Source organism: Drosophila ananassae, unplaced genomic scaffold (assembly GCF_017639315.1).
Source record: "Drosophila ananassae strain 14024-0371.13 unplaced genomic scaffold, ASM1763931v2 tig00000108, whole genome shotgun sequence".
Lineage (NCBI taxonomy): Eukaryota > Metazoa > Arthropoda > Insecta > Diptera > Drosophilidae > Drosophila > Drosophila ananassae.
The window spans coordinates 238,323-247,500 of record NW_025319116.1 but is presented as its reverse complement, the minus strand read 5'-3'; the positions used below and the strand labels follow the sequence as shown (position 1 = coordinate 247,500).

The window sequence follows — 9,178 nt, the reverse complement described above, 5'->3', positions numbered from 1 at the left end:
AGGGAAAGTTGAAAAGAACTCTGAATAGAGAGTTAAATAGTACGTGAAACTGCTTAGAGGTTAAGCCCGATGAACCTGAATATCCGTTATGGAAAATTCATCATTAAAGTTATAATATTTAAACAATATTATACAAATAATGTGCATTTTTTCCATATAAGGACATTGTAATCTATTAACATATTAAATTTATCATAAAATATGGCTTATAGTTTATTCAAATTATTATGCTTGCATTTTAACATAGAATAAATGTCATTAATTTGATAAAGTGTTGATAGACTAATAAGAATACAGTGCGTTAATTTTTCGGAATTATATAATGGCATAATTATCATTGATTTTTGTGTTTATTATAAGCACTTGTATGATTAACAATGCGAAAGATTCAGGATACCTTCGGGACCCGTCTTGAAACACGGACCAAGGAGTCTAACATATGTGCAAGTTATTGGGATATAAACCTAATAGCGTAATTAACTTGACTAATAATGGGATTAGTTTTTTAACTATTTTATAGCTAATTAACACAATCCCGGGGCGTTCTATATAGTTATGTATAATAATATTTATATTATTTATGCCTCTAACTGGAACGTACCTTGAGCAGATATGCTGTGACCCGAAAGATGGTGAACTATACTTGATCAGGTTGAAGTCAGGGGAAACCCTGATGGAAGACCGAAACAGTTCTGACGTGCAAATCGATTGTCAGAATTGAGTATAGGGGCGAAAGACCAATCGAACCATCTAGTAGCTGGTTCCTTCCGAAGTTTCCCTCAGGATAGCTGGTGCATTTTAATGTTATATAAAATAATCTTATCTGGTAAAGCGAATGATTAGAGGCCTTAGGGTCGAAACGATCTTAACCTATTCTCAAACTTTAAATGGGTAAGAACCTTAACTTTCTTGATATGAAGTTTAAGGTTATGATATATTGTGCCCAGTGGGCCACTTTTGGTAAGCAGAACTGGCGCTGTGGGATGAACCAAACGTAATGTTACGGTGCCCAAATTAACAACTCATGCAGAAACCATGAAAGGCGTTGGTTGCTTAAAACAGCAGGACGGTGATCATGGAAGTCGAAATCCGCTAAGGAGTGTGTAACAACTCACCTGCCGAAGCAACTAGCCCTTAAAATGGATGGCGCTTAAGTTGTATACCTATACATTACCGCTAAAGTAGATGATTTATATTACTTGTAATATAAATTTTGAAACTTTAGTGAGTAGGAAGGTACAATGGTATGCGTAGAAGTGTTTGGCGTAAGCCTGCATGGAGCTGCTATTGGTACAGATCTTGGTGGTAGTAGCAAATAATCGAATGAGACCTTGGAGGACTGAAGTGGAGAAGGGTTTCGTGTGAACAGTGGTTGATCACGAGTTAGTCGGTCCTAAGTTCAAGGCGAAAGCCGAAAATTTTCAAGTAAAAATAAAATTTACTATATGTAAAAATTATATACTTGAATAATTTTGAACGAAAGGGAATACGGTTCCAATTCCGTAACCTGTTGAGTATCCGTTTGTTATTAAATATGGGCCTCGTGCTCATCCTGGCAACAGGAACGACCATAAAGAAGCCGTCGAGAGATATCGGAAGAGTTTTCTTTTCTGTTTTATAGTCGTACTACCATGGAAGTCTTTCGCAGAGAGATATGGTAGATGGGCTAGAAGAGCATGACATATACTGTTGTGTCGATATTTTCTCCTCGGACCTTGAAAATTTATGGTGGGGATACGCAAACTTCTCAACAGGCCGTACCAATATCCGCAGCTGGTCTCCAAGGTGAAGAGTCTCTAGTCGATAGAATAATGTAGGTAAGGGAAGTCGGCAAATTAGATCCGTAACTTCGGGATAAGGATTGGCTCTGAAGATTGAGATAGTCGGGCTTGATTGGGAAACAATAATATGGTTTATGTGCTCGTTCTGGGTAAATAGAGTTTCGATCATTTATGGTTGTAACTTGTTCCCCGGATAGTTAGTTACGTATCCAATTGTGGAACTTTCTTGCTAAAATTTTTAAGAATACTAGTTGGGTCAAACCAATTAGTTCTTATTAATTATAACGATTATCAATTAACAATCAATTCAGAACTGGCACGGACTTGGGGAATCCGACTGTCTAATTAAAACAAAGCATTGTGATGGCCCTAGCGGGTGTTGACACAATGTGATTTCTGCCCAGTGCTCTGAATGTCAAAGTGAAGAAATTCAAGTAAGCGCGGGTCAACGGCGGGAGTAACTATGACTCTCTTAAGGTAGCCAAATGCCTCGTCATCTAATTAGTGACGCGCATGAATGGCTTAACGACGGACGTGTTTTGGAGTGCTCCGTATTTAAAGTCATTTTTCTCCGGTAATTCGGTGTCGTAGACGATTAAAATTGGTGTTAAAATTCGCGTATTAATTGCGCGAATCGAACAGTGATATTTTTTCGTCGGGAAATCAAGTTTTTCATTCGAAAAACAGTGTTTTTCGTTTTCACGTGTTGGCACGTGGTGGAAATTTTCCACTGAAAAAGCTCGGTGAGTGAGTACTTGTAAAGCTTTAGTGCAGAAGTGTGTGTGAGAGTACTCAAGAGAGAGCTTGAGAGAGAGCTTTGAGAGTGTTTTCTCGCTCGCGCTTTTGCGTGCTTACACGAGCTTTTGAGTGTGCTTCTTGTGCAAGCTTTGGTGCGTGCTTTTGCGCGCGCTTCAGTAAACACTTGGAGCATACTTTTGGGCTGCCTTATTTTTGCATATATTTTCTGTTGCATATTTTTGGGCCCCATTTTCAGCACAGCTCCACCAGGCGGCGCCACTTGCCCAGATAAAGGGCAACATGAGCGCCATGAGCGCTATGAGCGCATTGTCGGAGAGTGAGCTCTCTGCAAGCAGCCGGGCAAGCAGTCGCGCAAGTAGTGCGATTGGTGCTGCACGGGGACGCCGTCGAGGACGCAAGTCCAAGGCGACGAGCCTCTCGGCGCCAACGCAGGCCAAGTTGTTGGCCGCTACTGGAGCGGACAGACCGGAGCCAGTTGGGGTGTTGGAGGAGTTGGCGCTCTCCTCGTTGGAGACGCCGGTGATGCCAGCTACCTCAGCTGTTGATGCCTCCGCCGCTACCTTTGCTGCCCCCGCTGTTGTTGCTGGAGTTGTTGCTGATGCTGCTGAGGCAGCCGCCGCTGTCGCCGCTGGTGCCCCCGCTGCCGTCCCGGAGCGATCTGCCGTCTCGATGCGCAGTCTTGACTGTGTCATCAAGAATGGAGCTGACGGCGTTATGGAGGAAGCGGCCAGCATCAAGGAGACGTTTGTTTCCCTGGTGGTGGAGTCGCTAATGAACCCCAAGCAGGCTGCTGCGCTGATGAGATGCATCAGCCGGTATGACGGGATCGTCCAGGCGCTCATGGTGCGCAACGCAGTGTTGGAGGAATCCAGCAAACTGCGAGCGGCGATGCCGCTGCCACCGCCGCCGGTTCAGATGCCATCGGTGCCCCAAGCTGTGGTCTCACGGCCACCCGTTGGGTATGCATCCGCATATCCCAGCCTGCCGGCACCTTCCGTAGCTCCCGTGCCCGCGCCGCGAAAACCACGCGATACGTGGTCGGCCGTGGTGATGAGCAAGGACCCGAAACTTTCGGGTAAAGAGGTTGCCGAAAAGGTGCGCCGGGAGATTGCCCCTTCGCTGGGAGTTCGCCTGCACGAGGTGAGAGGGCTTGCGCGTGGCGGTGCCATTATCCGCACCCCCTCGTCAGGTGAGATCAAGAGGGTCGTAGCCAGCAAGAAGTTCGGCGAGATTGGCCTCGAGGTCAAGCCGAATGCTGTGCAACGGCCCAAACTGGTAGTCCAGGATGTGGCTACTCAGATCGCTCCGGAGGAGTTTATGGCGGAGTTGTATGCCAACAACCTCCGAGAACACATCCCGGAGGCGGAGTTCCGCAAGGCTGTCCATCTGGACACCAAGCCTTGGACGGTTGCCGACGGAGCTACGGTGAGTGTCACGTTGGAGTGCGAACCCAAGGTGCTAGATCTGCTGGAAGGTGGGCGGATCTACATTAAGTGGTTCTCCTACCGATGCAGGGCCCTTGTGTGGACGTACGCGTGCCACAGGTGTGTTGGCTTCAACCACAAGGTGGCAGAGTGCAAGCAGAAGGACAATGTCTGCAGGCAATGCGGACAGTCCGGCCACAGTGCGCGCAGTTGCACCAATCCGGTGGACTGCCGGAATTGCCGATTCTACGGGCATCCCTCGGGGCACAGCATGCTGTCCCCGAGCTGTCCGGTGTATGCGGCGGTGCTAGCGAGGGTGAATTCTAGACATTAATGTTTAGGTTCATCCAAGCAAACTGTGGTCGAGGTCGGGCTGCGACTCTTGAGCTCGCAGTCCGCCTGAGGGAGTCCGGATGTCTGTTTGCACTGCTGCAGGAGCCATACGTTGGTAGCGGGACGAGTGATGTGCTGCCTGAAGGAATGAGAATATACACCGATCGGAGACAAAAGGCAGCCATCCTCGTGGATCACCAGGATGTCATCTGCATGCCGATGGAGCCACTTACCACCGACTACGGCGTATGCGTGAGTGTAAAAGGGAGTTTTGGCTCAATCTTCCTTTGCTCCGCATATTGCCAGTTCGACACCGAGCTAGAGCCGTACCTCAGGTACATGGATGCGGTCCTGCTGCAGGCCAGCAGAACCCCCGCAATCCTGGGACTCGACGCGAATGCAGCATCCCCCATGTGGTTTAGCAAACTCCCTCGGAACCCCGAGGGACACGCTAACTACAACCGGGGTGAGCTGCTGTCTGAGTGGATGCTGGAGAATGGAGCCGTTGCTCTCAACCAGCCCAGCCCGGTGTTCACGTTCGATACCTACCGTGCGCGTAGCGATATCGACGTGACAATTGCCAACGACGCAGCATCGATGTGGGCCACATTCGAGTGGAGAGTGGACGAGTGGGAGTTGAGTGACCATAACATTATCACTGTTGTGGTTACTCCAACGACTACGCGCGCAGTTGAGAGCCTAGCTCCTGTGCCGTCCTGGAACATCTCCAATGCTCGCTGGCAGTTGTTCGAACAGGAGATGGTGAGTCGGGCAGCCGATATTCCGGAAGACTTCTCACAGTCGCCGTTGGATCAGCAAGTTTCGACCCTGCGCTGCATGGTCCACGATGCGTGTGACCTTGCAATCGGAAGGAGGACGCCGAGATCGCCTAGGAGAAGGAAGCCAGGTTGGTGGACCGCCAACCTGAACACGGCGAAACGCGAAGTCCGGAGACTTCGCCGCCGGCTTCAAAACGCTCGCCGTCGAGGAGACGACGATGCGGCTGAGCTGATTGTGGTCGCGCTGAGGCAAGCCTCAGACGACTACAAGAAGCTCATCCTAAGGGCGAAGGAGGACAGCTGGAGACGCTTCGTGGGAGAAAACGCACACGATCCCTGGGGGCGCGTCTACAAGATCTGCCGAGGACGCAGAAAGTGCACGGAGATTGGGTGCCTCCGCGTTGATGGCGAGCTGGTCACCGATTGGGGTGACTGTGCGCGAGTGCTCCTCCGTAACTTTTTCCCAGTTGCGGAGTCCGATGCACCGATTGCCGGAGCGGAGGAGGTCCCACCGGCCCTCGAGGAAGTAGAGGTTGATGCTTGTGTCGCCAGGTTGAAGAGCCGTCGCTCTCCCGGCATGGACGGCATCAATGGCACTATCTGCAAAGCAGTGTGGCGCGCCATACCTCAGCATCTGACGGCGCTTTATTCCCGTTGCATCCAGTCGGGTTACTTCCCCCGAGAGTGGAAGTGCCCACGTGTAGTGGCGCTACTCAAGGGGCCCGACAAGGATAGGTGCGAACCCTCGTCGTACCGTGGGATATGCCTGTTGCCAGTATTTGGCAAGGTGCTTGAGGCCATCATGGTTGATCGTGTGAGAGAAGTTCTTCCGGAAGGATGCAGATGGCAGTTTGGATTTCGCCAAGGACGATGTGTGGACGACGCTTGGAGGCACGTCAAGAGCAGTGTCGCTGCCAGCCCGGCACGATACGTGCTCGGCATCTTCGTCGACTTCAAGGGTGCGTTCGACAATGTCGAATGGAGTGCTGCACTGCGCCGGCTCGCCGACTTGGGATGCCGTGAGTTGAGCTTGTGGCAGAGCTTCTTCTCAGACAGAAGAGCAGTGATCCGAAGCAGTTCTGGAACTGTGAGTGTTCCAGTAACTAGAGGCTGCCCTCAGGGATCCATTAGTGGCCCATTCATTTGGGATCTGCTGATGGACGTCCTGCTGCGGCGCCTCCAGCCATACTGCGCTTTTAGCGCGTATGCGGATGACCTGCTCCTTCTTGTCGAAGGCAACTCCCGAGCCGTGCTGGAGGATAAAGGAGCGCAACTGATGTCCATCGTTGAAGCGTGGGGTACGGAAATCGGTGTTACCATTTCCACCAGCAAGACGGTGATTATGCTGCTGAAGGGAGCCCTCGCGCGCACCCCGTTGGTGAGATCTGCCGGAGCAAATCTCCCATATGTTCGCAGCTGCCGGTACCTTGGCATCACGGTCAGCGAGCGCATGAATTTCTTCATGCACATCGCATCGCTGCGTCAGCGAATGACCGGAGTCGTACAAGCATTGGCGCGTGTGCTGCGAGTCGACTGGGGATTCAGTCCTCGGGCCAGGCGGACCATTTATGCTGGACTCATGGTGCCTTGTGCACTATTTGGTGCCTCGGTGTGGTATGTCGTGACGACGAGGCAAGTTGTAGCTAGGAGGCGACTTCTTGCCTGCCAGAGGCTGATCCTTTTAGGATGCCTCCCGGTATGCCGTACAGTGTCAACCCTGGCACTGCAGGTGCTTGCTGGAGCCCCGCCTCTTGACTTGGCTGCTATGAAAATAGCCGTCAAGTACAAGTTGAAGCGTGGATACCCGTTGGAGGGGGACGACTGGCTCTATGGCGAGGACCTTTCAGGTCTGAGCTGGACGCAACGAGTCTCGCGGGTAGACGAATGCCTTCTGTCGGACTGGCAGAGCAGATGGGATGATGGTGATTCGCCTGGTCGGGTGACTCACAAGTTCATCCCAGATGCAGGGTTCGTCTATCGGAATCCGGATTTCGGGTTCTCCATGCGCGCGGGATTCTTGTTGACAGGGCACGGGTCGTTCAATGCATTTCTGCATAGAAGAGCCCTTAGCGATACTGCTGCATGCTCATGTGGCGATCCTAATGAGGACTGGGAACACATTTTATGTGCTTGCCCCCTTTATGCAGACTTGCGAGACCTCGATGGACTCGGTTTGCAGCACGTTGGCGGAACCTGGACGTTTGGAAGGATTTTGGAGAGCGGCGACAGGACCAGAAGACTCACGGAGTTTGCTGAGGAGGTGTTTCGGAGGAGGAGGGGCTTGCAGTAGCCCATTTTTCTCGCCGTGTGGTAGCGGCGAAGAATACTGCCACAGCTCCCCATAGCTTGTCGTAGGAGGCGACTAATATGGCAAGGTTCCCCATCCGAGCTTGTCGGAGCTAAAGGGGTGGGTCACCGAGCCCACAAACTTCGGTACCACGGGTTGGATAGTGTCCAAGCACTACCATTTGAGGTAGGCCCCCTTGTGGGAGTATCGTGGTGGCTGTGGTTGATACCCAAATCGCGGGTAGAGTCCTCGGACTCGACGTGGAGTTGCGTTATACAACTCGGGCGCTGTGACCCATAGATCAGTAGAGGTGATAGATACACTTCGCTCCTCACCAAGGGGAAGTATTCTGTCCGACTCGCAGATACTTAAATTGGTACCGGGCTAGTTGCTATGTATTTGCTATAGCTTCTATTCCGGGGCGTTGGCAGGCGTACCATCCGTGCCCATGCACTATATGCCTACTCGTAGGTATATTCGAGTGCCGTGGTTGTAATCCCTTCAGTGTGGAACACGCCACGTTAAACAAGATCGGAGAGATCCGAGACATACACACCTGTCCCTATCTACTATCTAGCGAAACCACAGCCAAGGGAACGGGCTTGGAATAATTAGCGGGGAAAGAAGACCCTTTTGAGCTTGACTCTAATCTGGCAGTGTAAGGAGACATAAGAGGTGTAGAATAAGTGGGAGATATTAGACTTCGGTTTGGTATCGCCAATGAAATACCACTACTCTTATTGTTTCCTTACTTACTTGATTAAATGGAACGTGTATCATTTCCTAGCCATTATACGGATATATTTATTATATCTTATGGTATTGGGTTTTGATGCAAGCTTCTTGATCAAAGTATCACGAGTTTGTTATATAATCGCAAACAAATTCTTTAATGAGAGATGCATTTACTGTATTATTGATTTGAAAATTTGGTATAACTCCAATTACTCAGGTATGATCCAATTCAAGGACATTGCCAGGTAGGGAGTTTGACTGGGGCGGTACATCTCTCAAATAATAACGGAGGTGTCCCAAGGCCAGCTCAGTGCGGACAGAAACCACACATAGAGCAAAAGGGCAAATGCTGACTTGATCTCGGTGTTCAGTACACACAGGGACAGCAAAAGCTCGGCCTATCGATCCTTTTGGTTTAAAGAGTTTTTAACAAGAGGTGTCAGAAAAGTTACCATAGGGATAACTGGCTTGTGGCGGCCAAGCGTTCATAGCGACGTCGCTTTTTGATCCTTCGATGTCGGCTCTTCCTATCATTGTGAAGCAAAATTCACCAAGCGTTGGATTGTTCACCCATGCAAGGGAACGTGAGCTGGGTTTAGACCGTCGTGAGACAGGTTAGTTTTACCCTACTAATGACAAAACGTTGTTGCGACAGCATTCCTGCGTAGTACGAGAGGAACCGCAGGTACGGACCAATGGCACAATACTTGTTCGAGCGAACAGTGGTATGACGCTACGTCCGTTGGATTATGCCTGAACGCCTCTAAGGTCGTATCCGTGCTGGACTGCAATGATAAATAAGGGGCAATTTGCATTGTATGGCTTCTAAACCATTTAAAGTTTATTATTTATATTTTAAACGACAATGGATGTGATGCCAATGTAATTTGTAACATAGTAAATTGGGAGGATCTTTGATCACCTGGTGCCATGCTAGTTACATATGAAAACATTATTTAATACAATGACAAAGCCTAGAATCAATTGTAAACGACTTTTGTAACGGGCAAGGTGTTGTAAGTGGTTGAGCAGCTGCCATACTGCGATCCACTGAAGCTTATCCTTTGCTTGATGATTCGA

General features: G+C 49.8%; 1 pseudogene; it reads left to right on the top strand.

Annotated features, from left to right (window-relative positions):
- LOC123258295 overlaps nucleotides 1-9,178 on the top strand; it is a 9,549-nt pseudogene extending 371 nt beyond the window's left edge.